The sequence below is a fragment of the Amblyomma mixtum genome, chromosome 2, assembly GCF_055824585.1.
Source record: "Amblyomma mixtum isolate Tamu chromosome 2, ASM5582458v1, whole genome shotgun sequence".
Classification (NCBI taxonomy): Eukaryota; Metazoa; Arthropoda; class Arachnida; order Ixodida; family Ixodidae; genus Amblyomma; species Amblyomma mixtum.
The window spans coordinates 318,833,671-318,858,231 of NC_143013.1; the positions used below are offsets into that span (position 1 = coordinate 318,833,671).

General features: G+C 49.4%; 1 protein-coding gene across 3 annotated transcripts in view; it reads right to left on the bottom strand.

Annotated features, from left to right (window-relative positions):
* The window catches only part of SERCA (ATPase sarcoplasmic/endoplasmic reticulum Ca2+ transporting SERCA), a 141,913-nt gene that overhangs the window by 74,011 nt on the left and 43,341 nt on the right, over positions 1-24,561 (bottom strand). Inside the window, exon 1 of one of the 3 annotated variants that reach the window (XM_089575231.1) lies at positions 2,479-2,607. The exons of the other annotated variants lie outside the window; for them this stretch is intronic. The gene's annotated coding sequence lies outside the window, so the exon portion shown is untranslated. Of the gene's footprint in view, positions 1-2,478; positions 2,608-24,561 lie in introns of those variants that run through there. 3 annotated transcript variants of the gene reach the window in all.

Here is a 24,561-nt window from a genome sequence, read left to right on the forward strand (position 1 = left end):
AATTTAGGCCCTTACCGAAGACGGAGTATTACGTGGCGTCGCTATTCGGCAGCTGAAACCTGCGTCGATCGTAACCTTGGGCGTGAAGCTTGTGCCGCCACCTTTCGCATGCGGCTCACTGATTGGCCTGTGATGAACGCTTGCGCAACCGACCTCTTTTTCCAGGTTTTATCTTACGACCATTCTCTGGGGTTAAGGACATCGTCGTCCTTTTCACCGGCTGGCGAAAAGACGAGATTGGTCTTCAGGAGCACACGCGCCATTCAGTGTCAGCATTTTTCCTTGAAGATCCCGTTTCTAGCTCCCCAAAGAAAGAGTATGTTTATTTCCGTCGGTCAGGTGTAATCAAAATTTTGCTGCGGTTCAACTACTGCTGAACCTGGTTAGAGAGCGACAACTATGGCGTATCGGGCAACTATACTTGGCTTGGCATCTGCAACGTGAGTGCGTTCCGAATACTGGATAGGCAGCGTGTCCACCCTGCCACCATGACAGGTGGCAGTTAATGGTTGATCGCGAGAGTTTGCTCACCCAATGAACGCTGCGGCCTATTGCTGCAGTGCCGCGTGTCTGCCGCAACGTTGTCAGCGCTAACGCATGGAGCCCACATCTCTCTGTCATCACCTCACGTGCCTGTAAGCGCGATTCAGGCGTCCACTGACCCAGGGAGCTAGTTATGCGCACTTCCTTCCCTTAAAATCGCAGGAGTGTAAAGCGTTGTCAACGCCAACGCCAGTGAACACAATGAACACCGACGGGCTATGGCTTCAGTGCCGCGTTTCTGGCACAACGTTGTCAATGCCAACGCATGCAGCGCACGTCTGCCACTACCGCAACGTAGCTTAAAGCCCGACTGAGGTGTCCTCTGTTCCAAGAGGGCAGTTATGCTCCTTTCCTTTGCTTTCCAAGCTCCCACTCCATTGGCTTCGTAGCTTAAAGCACGACTAAGGTGTCCACTGTCACAGGGGACCAGTTATGCGCCTTTCCTTTGCTTTCGAAGCTCAAGGTCATTTGAAGGTGAAAACTAGGCACCCGGCGATCGAAGCACGAGGTCGCGTAGTGAAGCTTTCGCTTCAATAAAGGGCTTTTCAGCACTGACCCTCTCCGTATCGCACACTTCCTGCCGCCTATATGTGTGCACTTCCCGCCTAGATTGCGTCGACCCACGGCTTCCGGTTTTCTTTCAGCAGGTCCTATGATCCTTCCTCTGTTCCGGTGGCACTGTGAGAAGAGGCTTCCTGCCTCGCTTCATTACGATTTGACAAGCAGAAAAACAAGAGCCGAATTTACGAAACGATGTGCGCACTTGATGCTTCGCATTCTCTCGTTGTTCTCAACGGCTCACTTAGGAAACTGCAACAGAATTACCAGCGCCGAGTCTATGACTTGAAGAAGAGTTTTTTTTTTTTGTCACTCATCGAAGCGTGATCCTGCTGTCAGCCACAAAAGCAGAATTGACCCCTTATCAGCAAGCTTTGAGAATTGTTCTATATTTGCCCAACGCGCCGTGGATTTTTAAGACGATTAGAGCATGAGCGATTGCCTTCTGGTAGGACGACATTAGGCGTCGTATAGCTCATGAGGCAAACATAATACTCGTAATGTTGCCCACGTGAGCAGCAGTAGGTATGCCCCACATGCGTTCACATGGTACAGGGGTCCTCAGAGCGGCTGCACGCGCGGTGTGTCGTGTTTGCACATGGCATTTCACGCCCTGTTGTGGTCGAGAGATGGGGCCAGTGCACTCCTGGCACTGAAGAATTTTCGCTTAGGGATGAAGGTGCGCCGCCGCCTTAAGTCTGCTCCTGAGCAAACACACAGAAAAGAGAGGTGACATCCTGTGACAGAGGCGTCCTGTTCATGAGCTGCATGAGATTAAACCTGCGTGCGGCTCAGTTCCAGCTAAATCATTGAACTACGCCCACTTGACTAAACTGCTCGATGGCCACTGATCAAAAAAGAAAAAAAAAAACGTACAGTTATCTCGGAGTAAGTAGGATGTGACCGTTATCGCCAGAGGCGTGACTACAAGGTCTAAGGTTTGTTAACGGAATCACTTCAGAGCCAAACTGAAAAAAAGAACGCGGAGACGCTCAGTGGTGCCTCCTTCTACGTATCGTTTCTGTTGTAAGTAGTCACATCTTAGACAATATGCTCCGTGCAAGAGCAGAACGACAGCAATAAAACAACATGCAAGATTTTCAAACATGACTTTCACCGAGAAGGCACGAATTGGAACACGTGATGGCCTGCAGAGAGCGAGGGATATCCTGAAATCTACGTTGTGTCCTCCTCTACCGCTACGTGCACGCCTCCTGTCCTGCGATGCGTTTGGAGGACTGTAATTACAAATCTTTGACAACTCGCTACTTTGCTACGACTGCTTTCTCTGCGCGTCTCTAGCTAAGTAGTATTTTGATTAAGGGCGCATCATTTAATCTCACTGTGCCACTTCGACGATTTGAAGCATGCACTCACGTGAGGGTTCCAGCTTGCGCTGCCTTCCAGCACGCAGGCAAAGGGAGTGGTGCTGCATGAACTGCTCGGCCACCCTTACAGAAGCGGGCAGCAACTAGAGACCTAATGAATATTCACGCGTCACGGCAGGCATGGCTCCTGTCGAGCGACAGCAAGGAGGATCGGCAGACGTCGAGCTGCACGAGTGCCGCCCCTTTGTTCTCACGTGACGTGGTTGCGCAAGAAGGCGTCCAGCGACTCGACCGTAGAGAATGACGTCGAAGCCACGCACGCTCCGACTGTCTCCGTCCTCAAAAAGTTGTACTGCGAGGCCACGCCACTGTGCTCGGTGATACGGGTCTATAAATAGCGCGATTAGAGGCGTGTAAGACACGCTTGGTGGAATATAGCGCCGTATGCGCGACTTGCTTGTGTCACTCATACACTAGTTTGTTTTTCTCGTTTGCTCCATTTACGTCACCGTGCGCATGCGCGACGAGGCTAATTTGAGGGAGCGTCGTTGAGGGAACCGAGACGACATGCAAGTATGTGCGGCTTCCGGGCATTCGCAGTGAGGCTGGAAAGAACTTGGCCATTCCGAGTCGTTTATGTGACGACGGACGAGAGAGCTGGTTAAGGCGGTATAAAACTCCAATTCTGACGGAGTCACAGTGGCTCGCAAGCGACTTAGCGGTACGAGGAGAAGGGTTCGATACCAGCTGCAAAAAGAAACATGCAAAAAAAAAAAACAAAAAAAAAACAAGCACATCTTCCGCCCCGCCCCGAGCAGTGCATTATCGTCATGTGGTTCCTCCCTCCTTCGCTCCCTCCACTAGTCTCACCCCGTACCGTTACTGAGGTCAGAGTTAACACGCCGCGCCAGACTGATTATCGGGACGCCTTGAAAGATGGCCGAACTACGGTCGTCAGCAGTGAGCATCATCGGCCAAGGCTCCTGGACTTCGCAGCAGCGACAATGGAGTCAGTCGGTGGCCTACTGACCCGGCGCTGAGCACTTGGAACACGTGGCACTGCAGCGAGATAAGCGCAGATTAGGGCGCACAGCTGCTCCGTACACGAGAGAAGGAAATAGATCAACGCTCTCCGCGCTATCTGCGTTCAACGTAAGCCCGTTTCGTGCTCTTTCCGTGACCCGCGGTCGCGTAGCCCGTAGGAATTGTGAAAAAGGGGTGAACGAACGACGGAAGGCAAAATCCCCTGACTGCTGGATGCAAGTGCTGGCTGGTGGTGGGTTTTGGTCTGTGGGGTGTGCGGGTGGGTGTCTTTATGAAGCATTCAAAGCGACGTGGGTAAAACAGGAACCGTTCCCTTAACTGGGAATCGAACTCTCGCCGTCAAACTCTCTGGTCGTGTCAATGTCGTAGCAGCCGCAGGCGCACTGTGGAGATTTCGTTCTTCTACGTTTTCTTAGATACCGCTGCCTTCCATTTCAGGAGTCCTCAGGCTTTGCTTCTGCGGCCTGAAATGCGACTCGTATGGTACCTCTGCACTCAAAATATTTGCTGGGTGAAGCTAATATTTCTCCTCAGAGCCCTTGAAGTGTTATGAGTGTTACGGGACTTTCTCAACGCAACATAATAGCGAATACGACGGCCTTAGCGCTTTTGCGAAGAACGGAACTATCGTGAAATGAGCTTAAGTCAAGTTAGTTTTAGTTCAAATCTTGCCAGACACAGAGAAAGCGGTTAAAGAAGAATGTTGCCTCTGGGCACGTCAACAGGTCTACAGTTCGACTGTTAAGCAGGGAAGCGGATACAGTTTAAAAACTGAGCAGCATAAAAAACAAGAAGCACCAAGAATAAACCGTCTTGTTTGAGTACATGATGCGAAATCCACGGAAGTACTGCTGAACAAATCACAGATGACGAGACCATACCTATTTATAAAAGATGCGCCATTAAATCGAAGGTGGATAAAATGAGACCAACTGCAGCACTTAGTCAAAAGCGACAAAAGTTTTGTCCAGAGCATCCAGTCTCTGAGGGTGTAATGGTCGCTCTTTGAGGTTGTGTCAATGCAGTTACTCCCCACAGGACTCACTCCTACAGACATTTTAGTCTCTTTCCGTTCAGAACTAAAGATGACAAGTAATCAGCACCATTTCAATAGAACGGTGGAGCTCTACCCACTCGCGCAGAGCTCCACCAAAAGGGCAATATCTAAGAAAAGAAATTTCGTAGCGACAGACACTTCCTGCGTTTAAGGCACCACTAACGTTAAAAAGCGGAAACCGGCACCTCCTGCAGCCAGAATGAGGCCCTGAGGTACCGCTCAGGCTGGAAGAACAACGGCAGCGAAAAGGCACGCGAGCGTCTGTAGAGGACCACGTGCGAAACCTTCTGGGAACAGACGCATGGTTGCTTCTTCAATCTTTCTTTCCTTTCTTCAATCTCTCTTTCTTTCTCTTTATTCTCTCTCTTTCTTAATTGCATAAGTGTATGACCCCATAATAGAGTGTGTGGCGTCCGTGTATATCGTTGGATATGCCCTGTCTTTGCCCTTCTTTGCTCACTTTGTGAGTAGCCAAATAGTGACTCTGGGCTTTGATAGCACATTTTGAAAAGCACCTTGATCGTGAAATATTTTACCAGGCGGTATAGAATTGGAGTGCGCTGCGCGTTGCGACGAAAAGCCGCAGAAGTCCACCGACATATGTAGTAACAAGTCTCCATGTCGGTTAACGTGACTCTTCATGCGTGCGTCATGCGCTCTGGTTCGCCACGATAACGTGCAAATTCATGCATGACGAGACGGCGGTGCACACGCCCGGTGCGGCTATGAAAGCAACCCCGAGAGAAATATTAGGCGGGTACACCATTTCTATCCATTTACTACGGAGGCAATGGATGGAGTAAATACTGCACTGAATGAAGCATCTTGACCGTATTGGCGCCTGGAATAATAGCCTCGCAAGACGTCCAGCTCAAACAAGAGAGAGAAAAAAAAATTAAAAAAAAAAAACCACTAAACAGTACGGTAACAGCAGCGGGCGCATACAAGCTAGAAGGGTGCTTTTGCACCGAAATGCGATCTCAGCTATCTGGCGCCGAACCCGACGCCTCGGTCGCCGCAGCAGCGAAAGAACATTCCGGCTCGACACCACGGAGGCGCGCGCAGCGGTCTAGAAACAACGCGTCTCCGAGTCCGGACTGTAAACAGAGCGTGTACATACGCAGAGGGCGTCCGTACCTGGAGCTGCCGGCTCTGGCTGACCTTGGAACCGGCGATGCACCGTGGCGTCGTGCGATCAATCACGTGAATGACGGGGGAGATCGCGAGCGGACACTCCATCCGGAAGAACAGAGTAGTGAGATACTCCGGCCCCAGGCCCGCTTTTACAGTCAGACAGGAGAGCGCGCCGCGGTGGAGCTCCTTTGTATTTCTTCGTCGAATCAGCACTGCCCATTGCGAGGAAAAATGTGCTGCACGCGCAACCTTTTTTATCTCCGTGTCTCCGCGCAAGATACTCTGTCTGCCGGCGTGTTCCCGACGGCACTGCGCTACACGCTATCGCTACCTATCATTGTCGATGAAGGGCCCAGCCACGCACGATTCTACGTTCTATCTCAACTCAGATCTCGCCTTTACGCGCATTTGTACCGTACAGTCGAGCGCGATTTGAAGGTTATAACATTTATTCCGGCTGAAACGAATTAAGGAATATTTCCTGGCGTGACGGTGACTTAGTCCGCAACAGACATGACAGTGCAGGTTAGAGGAATCCTACGGCTAGCTAAGCCCATGTATTTGCTGCAGCGTTCTTGCGATAATAAACTGTGTTAGAGCAGTTTAATCTCATTAGCTTAAGCCTGAAGTGATGACCTTCAAATCGCGCTCGACTGCACATTTACTCCGCCGCCGGCGGCGTGGACGTTTCCATCGTCTTTTGCATTTGGTCGGCAAGCGCTAAGAGAGGGTGAGAGAGACAATGGAAAATAACGGCTCGGCCACTGCGTGTCCTGCCCGTAGTTTCTCGCGTATCCGCTGGAGTGTCACTTGATCTGTGTCACACTTCCGGCTTCGGCTGCCAGAGAGACATGTTCGGTTGGAGTTGCCTCTGCTTCCTTCCCTTCCCCACAGGCATCACTTACTCCGCAGAGGAAGCTGTGAACGACCTCGCAGGCGTCTGGCATATCAAAGCTACCGATGGAGTAAGGCGGCGGGCTCTCGTGAGATGCTCGCTTCGTGAGACTTGCTTGGCGTCGATGCAGCCAGAGGTGTTCGCACGGTAACACATTACGCAGTACGAGACACAGCTCGTCTGGTCTAAAAGCCGTCGGCGTAGCAGTAGTAGTAGGCACCGCGTGTCGGAAATAATCGGGGGCTGCGTAAAAAAATTGTATCATGGTAATTTGTGCTTCTAGTGATTGATGATTGATTGGTGTGCAACAGACAATGACGAGTTAATGAAATCATTGCAATTATTTGATTAATTAAAGAAATGAAAAAAAAATGAAAAATTGAAGAAGAGGGTGTTCTAGGCATAAAAATGCTCGGAATGAAAAGCCAATGCTTGATGAGGGTAATTAATAAAATTTAGAGCGTGCAATTGATCAATTAATTAATTGAAACAATTGAAAAAAATGAAAAATGCGTACATTTACACCCTCACCACCTGAAACACGCTGTCGCGTAAGGGTCCTTCGATGTTGCTTAGCGGCACCCACAGGTGCCTGTGTTGTGCCAGATGGCGGTACTGGGCAGTGACAAAGGCGACCCGCTAAGGAACGTGTGAATTGTCGCGCTTCCAGTTCAGGCATGGGGAAACCATTCTAAATTAATCTGCACAGTAGGTCAATCAATCAATCAATCAATCAATCAATCAATCAATGCAAACGTCCCGAAAATTGCAGCGGAAAATTCTGGATGAGAGGATGATCCTTATCAACAATACTATTTTGTACCGGCCCGCCGGACTTTTGTAATTTGTATCTTTTTTTTTGTCATGTAGTAGGGGGCTGAGGCCCTGTCAGGCAACATTGTGCCTTTAGCCTCAGCCCCTTCTTAGGCAAATGTCTAAGCAACAAATAAAAAGAAAGAAAGAAAGAAAGAAAGAAAGAAAGCCTTCGGTTTTGTTAAGCACGAAATGCTTTTGCTTCCAATGTTCGGCACATTCAAGCGAACTTCGTCCGGGATCCCCGATGAACTTGAGGCCGAAGATGAAAGCGAGCCTGACACCGAACATCCCGAATCTTTCCGTCCGTATGGTATCGAGCCGAGCGCCGCGAACGTAAGCGTGCTGTGTAGGTGGCTGTGCTACGCCTATCCTAGCTCCACATTGCTCGGAAATCGCAATCCGTGCCTTGCCGTACATCAACTTCTGTGCGTGTGCGAAGAAGGCTATACGCAAGGACTCTCCGATCAACGCGTCGAATCAGTCGAGAAGCGCGCACCACTTTCTAAGCCAGCGTCTTCACGAGGGAGCCGTCCTTGTTTCACTGTGACTGCACTACTCTCAAAATGACGAAAGATTTTAAACTATCTTGTAATGTTTTTCTGCTGTGTCAATGCGGTGTTAGCGCTTCGGCAGCCTATGGGCTACTGCGGGAATTTGTTCCAAGCCCTTTTCCAGGGCGTCGACATACGCGTACCAGCGATATTGGAAAAAGTGGCTGCCCATAATTCCTCATACCTGTGACCTCTCCGTAACAGTTCGAGCAAAAGCCAACCCTGTTCGATCCAGGTGACATCACCACTGCGGTGGACACGACGTCTGATAATGCCGGTTGGCTGGCAACGTCCCGTGCCGCGGATGAGGTGCGAGTGATGTCGAGCCGCTGCTGTTTTCGGCGAGTGGGGACACCCTCGAAACAATGGCCGAACCCACTCGAGCGTCTTTTCTTCCTAGAAGGCGAGGCAGCGGAGAGAATAAGAAGAGCAGCGCTTATCGCCAAGGCTGCCTCCGAGTTTTCTCTTCCTGGGCAAACACCGAGATACACGCTGCAGTGGACAGCCGAGTGCAAGACTGCGCTCTCGCGGGCTTCCGTGATATAGTATGCACACGGGAGCTGTAGCAAAGGCGCGAAGAAAGTGCGGTAAGTGTGCTCTCTTCTGACCCTCTCATTTCCACGCTTTCTACGCTTTCCCTCTTTCCCGGATATTTTTACCCGACAATGGACGCAGGCTCGCGGTTTCTGCACCGTTGGACAGTGGGTTATTACACTCGTTTTTCTCGGCACGTCCTGTGTAGGACAGGCCACTAGAACTGCTCTCTGCCTCGTACACGAACAGCGCGAACCCCGGCCCTTTACAAATGCAAACACAGGCGACAAATCACTTCTCTGTTTGTATGCGGCGGCACGACGTCCTGTATTGATTCAGTACGCTTGTGTGCCAAGGAAGCAAGCAGCCTGTAGTAATCGCCCTCTTGCCGCTGTTGCAGCCATTTCGCTGCCGGCAGGGGCAGAAGCTGAGCGGTGATGAGCACTGTCTCTGGACGCTTGGGAGGCCACCACTGATTAATGTACTGCTACGAGGTGTTATGCCTGGTTGCTTAAAAGGCTTTTCACAAATGGTGCGAGGATGCCTGGCGGAGCCAATGAAATGCGGCTCTGTAAGGAAAGAGGCACTGATCACCTGTATAGGAACTGTTGCAGGATTTACTTAATTTCTGGGCGGACGTTGAAATTGTTTCAAGTCCTCTTTGTCGAGGCGATGCGCATGGAGAAATCTAAATTCTTTAAATTGTGCGGCCGAACAAGGCACCATGCAATGCCTGAACAGCTTCTGTTCTTAGTTTTAATCAGTACTTTCCAAATTGCGTTTCTGGAACAGACCCAGACACCGCGAACGGCATTCTTGTTCATTACCGGCTAGATTGACGGGTGCCACCACCCACACGCCCCTGCGAACCAAACATAGAGCACCCTGCTCCCCCCCCCCCCCCCCCCCCAAAAAAAAAAAAAAATGTGATAACGCAGCAGGTCACATTTTTTATTCTTTTTCAAGTAAACTTTGCGTGACTGAGCATTTCAGTCCTCACTAAGGCAAGAGATGGCCTCATGAATAAACTGAACCTGATGGTTCAATTGGTGCAGAACCTGATGATTCAGCTGATGGTGACGCCAGCCCTGTATAAGGTGGATATGAGCCGCTGCGAGCGAACCAGTCTCGCTCCTCGATCGACCGACACGCGTTGAGGCGTCGCTCTCCTCTTTGTGCTGTTCACCTTAACGAACGCTTTAACCTGAGAGTTGCACGCGTATTTTTGTACAGTAGCAACAGTCGATAGTATTGTTTAATATCTTTCGGAGTTTCTGTTATCAGAAACTTGAGAAATTCTGATCAGTTACTCCTGCCATGGGCAGAGCTAAAGCTCGGGGGAGGGAGTAGTTTGACGGGGCAAGGGAAAAAGGCCTCCGCAAAGTATTGGGGGGAACTGGGGCAATCCTGTTCGGCAAACGCGTGCTCGAAAAGTGAGTTATTCGACTGGATTCTACTGAGCCAACGGAAGGAACCCTTGAGAAACCACCCCGCCGCGGCGGCTCAGTGGTTATGGCTCTCGGCTACTGGCCCGAAGGACGTGGGTTCGATCCCGGCCGCGGCGGCTGAATTTCGATGGAGGCGAAATTCTAGAGGCCCGTGTACTGTGCGATGTCAATGCACGTTAAAGAACCCCAGGTGGTCGAATTTTCCGGAGCCCTTCACTACGGCGTCCCTCACAGCCTGAGTTGCTTTGGGACGTTAAACTCCAATAAACCAAACCAAACCAAACCAAACCTTGAGAAACCCGCACCAAGCAGTGAAGCACGCGGCTCCGGCCTGCCAGAAGTTACAAATCACGCAGTTGCAGAGGACTGTCTTTTCCCCCGTTACCTTTGATCGCAGGTCCGGCGGACACAAAAGAAACACGGTGCTGTTCTCGGCGCTCGGAATCTGCAGGCGCCGAACAATGGGGATGTCCGTCGCCATTGACGTCAAGGCGCGGAACCGGAGAGACAGTTGCGCGGTATTCGCAATAGATAGGCGCGCGCGGGAGGCCAAGTATATTCCTCGCCTTTTTGTTCTGCCTGCGACGCCTCGAGTGGCACTCGACGAGGCGACACGGATAAGCGGCGTCCACCCCTCTCCATACACCGGCCCCTTCCCCCCCTGTGCCCTGCTCTGCTTACGCTTTGTGTACAGCCACGAAGTGTGCGCATGGAAGGCCTATGGAGAGACACACCGTCGGGCTTATTGCGCGCTTCCTGGACACCTGGCTGACCGAGGGTATCGGTTAAAAATATTGCCAGCAGCAAGAAGAAGAAAGGAAGCTTCAAGACCACCACCGATTTCCCGACTTCCATTCTTATCCCAGAATCTGCCGCTTTTCTTAGAGGACAGTGATCGACTGACAAAGACGCCATTCGAAAGGCAAGCAGGAAGGCTTTGCTCCGGAATGAGGCAAACAAATAATGCAACACCACGAACTTATGTTGCAGTACGACCATGTAACCAGAGAGAAACATACTTACGTAAGTATGTTTCTCTATGATGTAACCTCCCCCCCCCCCCCCCTTTTTTTTATTTCTTGTTGTGCGCGTTTTCTTGCGCGCTGACTTTCTACCGTCCTGTCTAGGGCACTCCGTTTGCTCGGTTCCTTGCCAGGCTTTTCGAAGGGCCCGCCTGCTTTGGGGTCGTGGGGGCTCCTTGTTGTGCCGGAACAATTTTCACGGGTTACTGCCCGTGACGGGTGGCAATCGTGCTGAGTTTACCCTCTTTTAGGCTTCAGTCCTTATTAATAATAAGGTCGCTCTTTTACATTCCCGCTATTTCTGATCGTTTCTTCACGTTGACGGGAGCCACACATTGCTCTCAATGTGACGCAAAGCCTGAAACAATTGCTTTTTCAGGAAAGGAAATGGCGCAGTAACTGTCTCACGATTCGGTGTACACCTCAACCCTCCCCTAAGGGGAGGGGTACAGGAGAGAGTAAAAGAAGGAAGGAAGAAAGAGACGCAAACGACTCCAGAATAATTTTGACCGCCTGGGGATCTTTAACGCGCACAGCACACAGGCGCCTTTTGAGTTTAACCTTGATCGAAACGCGGCCGTCGCGGCTGGGTTCGAAAGAGTACACTCCGGCCCAGTAACAAAGCGCCCTAAGCACTCAGTCACCACAGCAGGGGCAAAGCCCGTTGTTCGGCAAGTGGCACTGAATATGGAGGGAGAGGGAAAGGAAAAAAAAAACTGAAAAGAAAGGGTGCGTGTGTGTGTGTGTGTGTGTGGGGGGGGGGGGGGGGGTGCACGGAGCAGCCCTGCATATCACCGCGCTGGCGTGGACGCAGTGTCCTCTCGCGGGGCGGTGTCTCTCCCGTCCTCTTAACAGCGCTTCGCGGCGTTGAACTTATCGACGTGCTGCGACGACGCCCAGCACTTCAGACTTGTCTTGAGGCGTCGCTTGGGTAGGGCGTTTCCCAGCGTTTCACTGCAATATCACTAGAGTTCGACTTGCGATTCATTCATTCATTCATTCATTCATTCATTCATTCATTCATTCATTCATTCATTCATTCATTCATTCATTCATTCATTCATTCATTCATAATCGGGCATGATATATACACCTATGTACGATCTGCCGACTGAACCCGCCGATCGAAGTGGCCGCTGTGGCTCAGTGGTTATTTTGCTCAACTGCTGACACGGAAACAGCGGCTTCAATCCCGGCCCCGGCCGTCGCATTTCGAAGGGGGCTAAATGCCAGAGGGCCATGCACTGTGCGATGTCAGTACAAGTTTAAGAACCCCGGGCTGTTGAAATCATGCGGAGTCCTTCACTATGGCGTCCCTCATAACCTGAGTCTCTTTCGGACGTTAAACCCCATAAAAGCTTAAAACAAGCAAAAAAAAACCGGCCGATCGAGGCGCCGCGCCGCACACAGTCCGAATAGGCGTAGAGGCTGGGAAAGCCTGCAAGGCTTAATTCAGAGGGCACCGCAGAAACGAATCCTGTCAGGTTATACCTGCCGCGCGATGAAACAGTAACTGCTACAGAAGAGAACTGTGAGATCAGTGGACGCGTGTAACTCACACTTCGGATTATTAGCCAATCCACAACTTATTACCTACACCATCCAAAGGCATGGATACACATACACACTACACGTTGATCTTAGAGGGTCAGAGGAACATTCGCAAACGGAAAATATTAGCTTTGTGTGCTCTTTGAGCCTATGCGTTTAACGGGCGTCGTGGTGAAGCTTCACAGTCATGCGTATAGTAATGTGTAGAAAGGAAAAAAAAAATGAGAAGGGGGCGTCATGTGCGGAGATGCTGCCGCCCTTTCTGTAGAATGAGAAACTAGACACCCCACATAAGAGTGCAGCTTTGTAACTAGGCGAATGCCATCGCGTGACCGTGTCACGCATGCCGCCTGGACGATTGAGTGCGTGTCAGATATTGTCACTTCTTGGGCAAAGTTTGGCGGCTGCCCAGGAAAAGGTGGTGTGGTGGTATTGTCCGTTATGAAAAACAAGGAGAGGAAAGAATAAACAGGAAAGAGGAAGGCAGCAGTAGAGGTTGGCTCGCAAAGCTTGACGTCATGCTTTATCGTTACATTGTCACCTTCTGAATGGGCAGCATCGATGAGAGGATGTCTTCGCTGAGAGGTACCGTTCACCGCCATTCGGTGCTTAAGCCTGAGGTCGCGACCGTTGCAGTTGGTAGCCCATTGTGTACTTCTATGCGCTGCTATAGGCTGCATGGTGGACTTGAATGGTGAGATGTATTACAGAAAGATATTAACAGATATAGTACAGAAGTTTCTTCTCCTCTTTACTCGCTTTTGCGCTGGTTCCTCTCACTTGTTTGTGGTTGTCATTCTTCGTGTGTGTTTGTTTCGGATGCACCACCTTCAGCGCTTCCTTTCACTGCTTTCGAAAAAAAAAAAAACACTGTCTTCAACTGAACGAAAGAGTTGAGTGCGGCCAACTATCGGCTCTAACAAGAGCAACGAGAATTTGCGCATTCGGATGTTTCCTGGGTAGCATTTGTTTCTCGCCAGCTATAAGCTGTGCTAAATGCACATAGCCGGCGCTTCTATGAACCCTGAGGAGGGAACGAGCCTCACGTCGCGATGATTGCAGTCAGCCCAGTATAACGGCGCTTTGTCGGCCGCTGTCCTTCTGTGCATTATATGTCTTGCTATAAAAGAGCCACTCGTCACGTCCTTGAAGCATTGGCCCGAATACTGGCGAAAATGCAAAGGAAAGGAAAGAAAAGCGTTGGTACCGAAACACATTACCAAGTCCCATACCCAGAAATATTATACGACTCATAGGAAAACGCTGGCAGTGAAGACTCAACGCTGGCACCCCAAAAACAATCTTCGAGAATTGCACTCAAACCTCGGTGAGCTGATTTGGATTGCTTTACTTTTACTCACTAGAGCTAAACTTTGACTGACGTGGACTAAGAAACGATAGAGAAAAACTACAGGGAATATTTACTACATTCGCATCGGAGCGAAAGCACGGATTTGTGCTGCGCAGAAGACGACGGTGGGCAGGCAGTGCCGCGGGACGGAGCAGATGGCAGTTGATGAAGACGACGCTCTCCAGTGCACAGCGCGAGGAAGTGGTGCAGTTTAACATTAAACATGAGGGCATCGTCATCATCATCATCATCGCGAGGCGTGTTGGCTGCGGCGACTGCCTAATGGTCTCGCTGAGCGGCCCTTAAACGAGATCTGTTCGCGCAGCCGTGGGTTCGACTCCCAGTCATGGATATTGATTCAATTTGCTCTCCTCTTTTTCATGGTTTGACCTCTAACTCAGCTGAAGGTCAAAACTAGGCACCTTGCGGTCGAAAGGTGGAGAAGCTTTCGCTTCAAAACAAAAATAAATTTTATTTTTCGAAATACGGACCCCAATGCGGAGGGGAGCGATTATTGTACCGTATCCACACGAAGGAAGGGGGGGGGGGGGAAGAAGCAGCACGTGGGCTATGAGGGAAGTCACTGTGAAGGGGTCAGGATTACTTTCGACAACCTGGGCTCCTTCGACGTGCGCAAACATCGCACAGCACATGGGCGCTTTTGAGATTCGCCTCGGTCGTAATGCGACCGGGATTCAATCCCGCGACCACTCGTTTCAAGTAAACCTTCTAGACTTAATGCAGGTTCATATGTAAGCGACTGAGAGAATTGAGTGGTTGAGCGGCGCGTCGCAGCGAAAACATTTCCAACTTGTTGGAACCTCGCCGCTCTAGTCGCCGCGGCGACTCAGAACAGGTTTTTGCACCACGGCGGCAGGATTCGCTAGAGTTTTCACTTGCATGTGAAGCAGGTATTAAGGCCGGTTCACATGCAAGCAACTGAGCGATTGAGTGGCGCGTCGCAGCGAAAACATTTTCAACTTGTTGGAACCTCGCCGCTCTAGTCGCCGCGGCGACTCAGAGCAGGTTTTTGCACCACGGCGGCAGGATTCGCTAGAGTTTTCACTTGCATGTGAAGCAGGTATTAAGGCCGGCTCACATGCAAGCAACTGAGCGATTGAGTGGCGCGTCGCAGCGAAAATTTCCAACTTGTTGGAACCTCGCCGCTCGTCGCAGCGACGACTCAAAAGAGGTTTTTCCGCCGCGGCGACAGGATTCGCTAGCATTTTCGCTTGCTTGTGAAACAGGCTTTACGCGCGCGGACTACCGTCGCTGGCAAACGACTGCTATTCCATCACCAACGGGAAAAGAAGCTGGAACAAATGAGTTTTATGTTGCATAGTAACACGTCCCGATTAGTTCGGTAAAATGAATTAGCACGTTACAAGAGATTTAGAACACTGCGAGCGGAGTTAAACAGGCTGGATTAATAGTTCTGAGACAACCAAACGAAAAAAAAAATCCTTAGAACAGTCGTAAAACCGCACAGAACACGTGAGGTGGAATGTAGTGATCCGGCGTGATTTTCTCGCTTAGGAACTCATTAAACGCCGAAGTCCCAACGCGTAAAAATAAGTTTTATTCGGTACATAAATTAGAGGCGGACAGCACGAAATTTTTGCTAAAAAAAAAAAGAGCGCTTCGTGAATTCTTTCCACGCAAGTCGCATTGGCGTCCGCCTGCAGGCCCGGCGTAAACATGGCCCTGTCTGTTGAGCCCTGTCAGAATGCACGCATCCGTCTCAGTCTGAGTTTCGTGACGTCGGCGCAAGTGGCGCGTGGCCGAAGTTCACAGTTGTTCGGTCTCTTTCTTTTGTTGCAGGTGTGCTTTAACTATGCTGGGCGAAAAACGCTCGCTGAGGAACGCGTGACCTGCCACGTTGCAGCCGGGAGGCTGCGTAAAGCTTCTCAAACGTTTTTATTTGGAACAGAGGGCGCCACTGTTTGTGGAAAGTGTGAACTTCGTATTTGGCTAACGCGTGGCCACAAACGTGGATTCTAACCACAGGGATATGGCTGCGCTCCGGTTTTATGGGATAATATATTGTAAATAGTACTGACTAAAACACTAAAATTGGAAGTCCTGGAAAGAGAAAAGCCGCCGATGAACTCGCGAAAGGTCCTGAATTAGAAAAAAAAACGGAGCTGTGTTCTCATCTTGCACTAATTCAAGTCATTGATACCGAATGCTTTTCTTTTCCACACCTCTCATGCACGTCAAGGAAAATGAAATCTAATAAAATACTTCGTATTGGGCTTGTTTGGAAATGAACATAACACTTTTAGGGGTTCAGATTAAAAGATAACCTGCATTATCAGCTCAGCTGGTTAATTGCCGTTCCTGCCTTGTTCTATCCAAGCGAAATACGAAGTTCACTCTACCCGCAATCCCCATGGTAGATAAACGGTTCCAGCTAAAGTTTTCCTTCTGGCTCACCGCACGGGGCGATTATCGCTGAAACGATGCACACTACACCCGACAGGTGGCAGGACACATGCGCCGCACATTCCGCACCGCCTGTTATGCGGAAACGCCCGCAGAGAGACGTGCCTACCCGCCACGACGTAGTGACGCGTATATCGACTCGCCGAGGCGGCTGAAGGCCAACGGCATTCAACTGCCGAGCACAAGGCCACAGTGATTATCCACGCCGTCACCGAGTGTTTTCTTAATTGGAGCGAAAAATCCTCATTCCTGGCCCTTTTTTACGCGCAGCAGTTAGAAAAAAAAAACGAGAAATGTTGCTGTTAAAATTCCCTGAAAGCGCATTAAATTTTCCTTTACGCAATATTTTGCGCCTAAAATTCCATGAGAAAGAGAAAAATCCCCAAATGAAACACACTGCAAGGTCACGGGCTCGATTCCGGGCCGCGATGGCTGCATGCAGCTGAAGCCGAAATACAAAGACGTCTGTGTAATGAAAAATCCGTTCATGCCAAAGAGCTCCACGCGGCCGAAATTAAACCGGAACCAACCGCTGTGCTAAATAACCTACAGCGCAGCTTGGCACGTAAAAATCGATTATTATCTATTATAGCAGGACACAAATATAACTGAATAATGGAATTGAGTGGACGAGTTGGTTTTCCATCTTGACAGTGAAAGCGCTCAGAAGGACAAGGACGACAGAAAAGGAAAGACATACAAAGCGCTTACTTTCAACTGATCAAAGTAAGCGCTTGAAAGTAAGTTGAAAGTAAGCACTTTGTATGTCTTTCCTTTTCTGTAGTCCTTGTCCTTCTGAGCGCTTTCACTGTCAAGACACAAATATAGTGACCGATAAACAACCACTAAATGACCACTTTAAACATTCCCAATTAAACATTAAGCTAAACAAATGGCTGCCGTTGGAACGCACTCTTTATCGATCTGTTTTAAATATACTGCTACATTCATACCGATCGTAGATGCAAGTGGCATTTTAGATATTTTACAGCTCATGCTATACATGGGTCGTTGACTGGCATCAGGACGTTCGGAGTCAACTAACTAACAAATTAACTAACCAAATAATAGCTACAAAAGTTGCGAAGTGGTGAACTACTGAAGTCAAAACTTAGTAGAACTGTCGATACCGGCATGGAATGCTCTGAAAAGAAAACCGGAAATATCCCAACAGATCCGGTACAGTCCCTATTTGCTCTAGGCACAATAATAGGGGCCATTTTGTGCAACTTATGGTTACGGTCCAAATAGGTTAAACATGAGCCAAACATTATTTGGGACGGATAAACGCAGTAAATGCAGCCTGCATCACGGCGAAGCCTGTTTTGTAAAGTGCGCTTTTTTGTAGCACTTCTCTCCTAAAGGAAAAGCCGACCACCTTGCTCGTATAGCCAGCACATTTCGCTAGCCTGCCGCTTGGAAATACTGGGCATATATTTCGCTTTTTGATCAGCCATCTAGTTGCGACATGCTATTTTACTCCCGATTTACTGGAGATACCTGGATAGTTTTAATTATAGCATCAGAGAATCAAAAGGGACACTAGATAGCTCATGAGAACTGATAACTTTCATTATGAACGTTGATTTTTCTACACGCTAGAACAGGCGCACGAGGTGTTCGAGAACACGGCTGCACGTGATCCAGCACGCCACGGTAGAGCAAGCAATAACGTGCAACTGTCTGAGCAGTTGCGTGATAAGTCTGATACTCGCGCACACTCTAATTTATTTATTTATTTTCGATACCTAAAATGCCCGTGTGCGGGGTTTTACATGAGGGGTGGGCATTCGCGATGACAGATGAGTTACTCAATGAAACGCTTGAAGTGGTCGTGATTGCAATGGATGAGAGCATCAGCAGGAAGGTCATTCCAGACCGTGGGCATTCTTACGAAAAACTGAGGAAAGATGGGCTAATGAACGGGGCCACACGGCCTTGTCATGGCGCAGGCGGCAGGAGTGGCGATGCGCTGGTAGAATGGCAGGGTTACGCGGGGACTCATAATAGAGTTTATGGATGAGGGAGACGCGAGCGACTTTTGTGCAATATAAAAGGTTGAGCAGGTTGCTCTTTGAATTTAGTTGTGCTTGATGTATATGAATAATCAGAAAAGATAAAACGCCCAGCATGGTTCTGGACAGATTCTAATAAGTTGATATGGCTAGTTTTGTGTGGGTCCCAGATAGCGCATGCGTAGTCGAGTTTAGGTCGAACGAAGGTGCAATATGTTAGTAATTTTACAGAAGGAAAGGCTAATCGAAGGCTGTGGCGTAAATAGAAAACAAGCCCGTGCCCTAGGAAAGCAGAGATGTGAGGCGTGAAAATATTTAACAGAAACGTACGCAGCCCCTGTCTCCAGTGTCCACATCTCCAGGTCCGCATCGTGCTAGCGGCTTCAGCAGTCGAAAAACCTTGAACCAGAACCTTTTACGAGTAGATAATCACGGCTCGTGTTACTGACTGTAACGAAGAACTTTCTTCGTAAACCTTATATAAAAGCTGGCGATAGAAACTAAAACGGGGTCCTCCAACCTGTTAAGTTACAATCGACGTAGTCTCTAATTAATTTCAGTTAGGAAGAGATTAGTTTTCTCATCCGGGAACGCAGTGTCACAGCAGCTCTAATTTTCTCTCTGACTTGCTCCCGCACTAATTGCTTCCTGTTTCGTCTTCTTTTCCAGACCCACCGCGCGCTTCCAAATTTAGGACCCTTATGAGACACGCGCGGTGTCGAAAGTCGCTCCGCGCCAAGCAAGCGCAACGACAACAGACCCGAGGATGGCAGCGACTAAACAGCGCCAACTGTCACAAACATTCGCTCCCCGGGCTGAAATGTGTCCTGTGCCGCGCCATTGCCAGGTGGTGCAGAGCGCCAAGCTAGCGCGTCGCCGTGGTGGCAGGGCTTCCAACGCAACCGCTTATCCGTCTTGTTGCGCGTCGCGTCCTTGCCGCCACCAGTGAGTGCAGGTGCTAAACGAAGCGTCGACAACGGCGTCCGTGGAGAAGAAAAGCTATATCCGTGTCCCCTACTAGCCTTCGCTTACCGCTCGACTTGGCCCCCGGAGTGCTGTTGAACGAGGCTTCCTATGTGCCCGCGTGTACGCGCGTCGCCCCATGCATGCAATACACGCATGAGATCTCTTCTTTAACGCTATGTGGAACGATCTACGGTTTTGTAGCGAAAGCTACATTGGGCACGAACTTTCGATTTCGCTGTGGCGGTGCTCCGAGGAGGCACAGAGACCGACCTTGAGCCGTTGCCTAGCAACCGCCGCGCCTTCTGGCATGACGTCACACCGCGCGCCTCGCCGTGGAGCCTCCGCCGCCGTTTGGTATGACGTCACACCGCTTGCCTCGTCGTTGCGCTCGCTTTCGCTACGCATATCCTGGCATAGCCGAGCTAAGTAACTGCCAAGTTTTTCAACGTCAAAGCATGTTCTCCCGAAATACTGGGATACTGGGAAAAACCGTTACGAAACGTTAACGCACGTATCAAGCTCTGCGCTTCGGCATTAATTTGTTTTCTATTTATTTATTGCTTTTTCTTTCAGGGTCGGAGAGAAGTGGGTACAACAGGAAACAGACACCGCGAAAGATATGAGTTCGAACCGCTGTTATTAATAATTTGTATAACTTTAACTAAAGTTACCGGGAATTAATGAAATATTCCTGCGGAGACCTTCTTCGTGCGTACGACACACGGAAGAAAGTTCCAAGTAATGTGATCCCAACTTTGCAGTCGACGCCATGCGATGTATCATGCGATTTTTCAATTAACATATCGTGCAGTGTGGAAATAGAGCTCTGTTAAAATAACGTTAGGCAAGTTAGCTGAAATGATGGAATAAAGCGTGAAAATGATGAAATCATTGTCCAAAACAAAACATTACGGCGTGAACAAACCGTGCCTCTCTTGCACAAAAACACATGTGTATGCGAAAACTCTTGTATTTGAGCCCATGCCAGTGCATTTTTTTTTTTTTGGGGGGGGGGGGGGGGGCGGTTTAAAATGTGCGCTACTACCTTTCTTCGCTACACGTGCTGTCTATAATTTAGGAATGGCGGCGCTGATCAGGCGGTAATAAAGACTGCTTCTTACTCGCCGTCCTTAGTATCTATAAAAAATAGACGAATATTTACGCGATTGATTGACTGAAACATTTATTGAATCGCGTTGGTTTTCTGCGAGGTGCCCTGCCCATACTCGTTTCCTAGCACGAACACGGCGGCGTTTGGAAATATTGTTTAGCATTTTCGACCGGTGTGAAAAAAAAAAAAAAATATTTGCGATTTTATGGGGACTGTTTTGTTCCTCTGCGTTGTTTGCTGTGTTTGCGTCCTTTGCTGCTGTTTCTTCTGTCGTGGAGTATTTTGTCTTCCTGTGCTGGCTGTTTTTGCGTCGCCTCGTATGTCCAAAACGTTTATGAAATGCGTGCATGTGCGCGCGCACTTGCGTGCTATTGCGCATACAGCAACTCGTCGCATTTGTTAGTGACTTCCTACTCCATCTTGCCACGTGTATTTACTATACATATACATTCTGGCACACGAGACCGTATATGCATGCGACGATAGATGGCCGTAAGTTGTTTGCCCCAAGATTTACCGTGGCGCGAAACAGTACTCGATCGATGCCGTTTACACAGGCTAAAGTACAAATCGCCCTGTGGTGGCATCCGTCAGTTCAAGCGGTCCAGCAGATCAAATTGCTGCAAAACTGTTTCTGATAAAGACAAAGCATTCACGCCAGTTGGATACAATTTAAGCAGCCGCATGAACAGTGCTGTACGGGGTCACGTGGGATTCAAGTAGAGACAAGGCTCATTTTAAGAGCGGATGGAGCAGATGATCACTGTACTAAAAAACTAAAAACACAAGGTCGGTGAGATTAAGCTGTACAAGGTCACGTTGGATTGAAGTAGGGACTAGGGCTCATTTTAAAAGCGGACCGAGCAGATGATCGCTATATTAAAAAAACTAAAAACACAAGGTCAGTGAGATTAACATTCTGATGGCAAACCACGGCAGCTTGTCCTCCCAGTCGTAATTTTTACGTAAAATCGCCTTAATGTTTCGCGGCTGTTTCATAGCTCGCATAGCACATCTGCACGCGTCAGCTGCAACTCATTGCACAAACTCTTCTCCATAAGTGAAATGTCACCAGTATATATACGGAGGCTTTGGAGAGAAAATGATTTTGCATTCGCAGATTTACTTCATGCAACAGTGCCGGCTATTGAGAGAAGAAATAACGACTTAGCAGCCGTGTATTGGCGACATATATAAGACGCAGCGCAAGGACTCTTTCGCTGGGGCCCACGTGGCGGGACCAAACGATGAGCACACGCGGTCAACACAAGGGTGGCTTGCTGACGGGCCATTGCTGACGGGGTTCGGCGGCGGTCGTGCTAATCAGCGGAAAGAATCCCCCGCTTCGACCGCGGCGAGTGTCCCTTAACAGGCCCAAACACTGTTAGGTTTGCTGCAGGGCTTGGCTGCGGGAAATCGCGCAAACAGTGCTAGCGGCCATCCGTGGCGCTCTTTGCAATAAGGAAGCATAGGTGCCTAACAGCTGAGGTCCACTGCTGTTCAGAACTACGTGGAAGCGGATTGAAGATTGAGGTCAACGCTACTCTTCAGCACTAAGTGGGATGAATACCTGCGAAGAACGCGAATCAGCGATGGTCTGTGCTGTAACAAAAATTCCATCAATGAGACCCAAAAATCCGTTTTTTTGGGCCCTCTTTTTCCTGCAGCAGTTTGAAAACTGCGTCAATTAAAGAAAGGGAGTCAACTCCGATGTTTAAAATTTCCTGAAAACTCCGCAAGAATTACCTTTCCCTCAAAATTCATCTCAAACTCCCCATGGAAAAGGAACAATTCCCCGACTGCAACATGAATGGCTCGGCGTACTAAGAGTTGGGCTTGTTGGTTCCCTTTCCCTCTTCTGAGGCACGGTACAGCGTCGCGTCACTCGATCCCACGCGTGTACTAGCGCACACAGACCACCTGCTTTTTGTGCCGTGACGTCAACGAGCCACATGGAAGATCGGCATGTGGGATGTATTTATAGCCTAACCCCGACTTCCACTGCAAAACCGTGCACCTACGCAGCGTCTGCATGTGGGGCACCGGGACGGCAACTGCTGGCATGTGAGGTTGATCTGCTGTTAATTACATCCGATGCCAGATAGCGCTTTTACGTGCGCGGCTTTTGCAATGGAACGTCTGAAATGCAGGTCTGAAAAGTCGAGAGGCTCTTGCTGTACCTTTCAACTCGTTGATATCGGCAGATGCCCCGTTAATTTCCACTAGGGCTAGATGAGCACTCGTGTCTTTTTGTCACAGCGTCCAGCCTGTCGTCCAGAGTGGTGTCCTTGGTTTCATTTTTCTGTGCTTTGATTGGACACTGAAAAATTCGGTCGACTGAACATACGGACGAAATAGAAATACCGGCTTGCTCTTCTCGCTCGAAGGAACAGTACGAACAAAATATCAAACATCTTCGCCCGCCAGATGCAGAAGTGCAGGTACAATTTAAATCAGGTTGAATCGGTGTGTGTAACCGACAAAGCCGTGCTTGGCACGACGGAGTCCACGTCGCTAATACCTTTTCTGCACTTCCAAGCCGAAATGAACGCACAGTCACAACTCCGCCACAGGTCGCACGCAAAGTGCACCAGCTAGGGTGGGCAGAGTGCGTGCGTGCGCGTTGGAGTGGAATGCACGGCCGTGACGTTTTCCTGTTAGTGTGCTTCTCATGCGCTTGTGAGCCAGCCGTTGTATCTCGTTGCAAACATGCTGCAAGAGTGAGTGCACCTCTTGCCGCAGGTGCTGCAGACCTGACGCATAGACATGGTGCTTGCGCGGCAGCTGCAAAAAAGCTGCGCCCCGGAGGAACAAGTCAGATTTCAACCTTTGTTTTCTGAACCCTGCGAGACCCTTGGTTACGTCAACAGCATCTACATTCTTTTTGTGGACCTGCCATAGTGAAACGAAAGTAAGATCTCCCGGTCCTGATTCCTGTATACTTATATAGCGTTGGTAGCATAGCTTACCCGTAAAACACTGTTTGTCGCAAGTACCCTATCAAGCTTTAACTTGAGGATGAACGGAAATCACAGGAAACATTCGCGTGCAAGACACTCGGTGGACACGAGGCCGCAGGATGCGAAATCTGGTTCGAGATCCGGCTCTGACATCGTTAATGAAAGGAATCTCCCTTGAAGAGAAAGAAACATACAAGAGAGTCTGAAAACCTTGCCGGCATTTTCCAAGGTCTACGTCTGAGGAGGTGCTCAACAACTATCATCTCCTTTTCCAAACTGCGGTTAGTGTGTTCCAGTTTTCTGCAGGGTTATGATTTTCAGCGTCTTTTTATCGTTCACTTTTCACCGCGATGCTTGCAGTTTTCGAAGTAATTACACTCGAGCAGAGTTCAAGTGGGCACGTGCGGAGTTTTGTAATCCACGAAGGAGAACGACTGACGTAAGTTCTTCTTCGTTCTCTCCTGCACTGCGTGCTTTTATCGACCGCACACCCTTTGTCTCCAGCCCCTTGACTCTTTTACGTTGCTTGTGATAGTTGAGTGGAGCAAGCTAATGATAACAGCCGCAGCCGACCTTCACCCTCGAACGTTGCGAAAGCACGCCGAGGCAGATGGACGATTTTGATGCCACAAAAGAAAATCTCGCTCGACTTAGCATTCCAAGCTTCTGTCGTTCTTTCTATTATCGCGCAAGCTGCACTGTCGTGTGTGTGAAGCACTGTTCTCTCTCGTCTCGTCAGTCCTTTTACGCGCTTCGCGCGGATTGAGACTACAGTGCCTGGCATGTGACCTGTATTGAAAACTAAGAATGTCCATAGTTTCTTTTTTTTTTAAACTCTTGACAGAAAAATTCAAAGGGCAAATATTTTCTTCTATTTGATTACACACGCACTACACGCGGTTTACTTGGTGGTCCGCGAATAGTACCGTTTTAGCATAAATGAAGAGCGGGCCCGCATGGCTTTAAAGCCATGTGCTCACCGAGTATTTTCCGGTTCGCGGCGGTAGTAAAATCACTCGGTACAGAAGCTATACCTATACGAGGTCCCACCCCGGCAGTGCTATATAGAAACCTCCCTATGGCCCTGGCTTGTTCTCAAGTAGTATAACAAAGCGGGCCTAAACGGGCCCAGACGGCCGCTGGCGACTTGTGACAACAAACTATAACCGTTTCGTCAACGAAGTCGGTATAAGCGGAAACCAAAAGGAGAACTACCCTCCGCCGCACGCTCC